This window comes from Austrofundulus limnaeus, unplaced genomic scaffold (assembly GCF_001266775.1).
Source record: "Austrofundulus limnaeus strain Quisiro unplaced genomic scaffold, Austrofundulus_limnaeus-1.0 Scaffold476, whole genome shotgun sequence".
Taxonomy (NCBI): Eukaryota; Metazoa; Chordata; class Actinopteri; order Cyprinodontiformes; family Rivulidae; genus Austrofundulus; species Austrofundulus limnaeus.
The window spans coordinates 399,528-400,619 of NW_013952878.1; positions in this window are offsets into that span (position 1 = coordinate 399,528).

Genomic DNA, 1,092 nt, shown 5'->3' on the forward strand with positions numbered 1-1,092 from the left:
ATCCATGATGTGATGTAAATGTAACATTTTCTACATATAGGTCAAATTAATCACTGCAATAAAATAACTTTGTGTGTTTTTGTCACTTTTACAGTGGATTGCATCAACTCTGTTACATCCAGAAGGGAAACTTCACCAAAGTGAAACATAAATCTGTGGATCTGTGTTTGATTACTCTGCCTAAAACACCTGATTCCTATAATTTGGATGGGTGAGCAAATACTTTTCATAACATAGTGTATGTTGTCACAAGAAAACCATGGGGAAAAGTATATGCTGTAAACATCTGCTCTCGCCTTCTGTACCAAAGAGTGAAGGGTTCGTTGTAAGTGTATGAGCAGAAAGGCAAAGGTTTTCTGGGGATGGCACATGACAGCTTTTATAAAATCTGGGATTGTTTCCTTCTTAACTAATTATCATTTTTATTAATAATAATACTCAGTTTTTAGGTAAGGGTTTGAAGTCCTGACCTGGAGCTCATTTCACAAAAGTCAGATTTATAAATCCAGGATATGAGCTGTAAGCTGAGCTTGAACAAGCCCTCAACTTGTCAACAGCTGTAAACTGTTGCTCTAACAACAAGCCACGCTCAATCAAGGCGGCTCATTCAATCAGCTGTAAATGGTTTAGGATTAATGCACGTTCATGGTTTGATTAGACCCATCAGGTGGATCACCCAGATAGCAAAATATGAGTAATCAATGTTGAAATATGGTTAGGCATCAATATTTATCCATGTTGAAATTATACAAAAAGTGGTCTGTGACTTACTTGTTGAAACAACATTAGATTTTCAACCTTATTTTATTTTTATTTTTTTGTTTGTTCCGCTCTCGGAGGAGTAAGACGCTTCTCCCTGCTCTCCTGCCCTTCCTCATCTTCCCTGCTTTGCTGCTTGGAGCTTCTCTACATTTTTCATCCGAAACTTGAAATTATGGATTGATTTGATTTGATTTATTGATTTAACAGGAAAAGATTATTAAAAATCAAGCCTGACTCAGCATAATGGCTGTTTTACAGCAGGTTCCTGTTCTGCAGCACATAAAACACTCAGAATTACAGCATCACAATCACATCATTGTACACCATAGA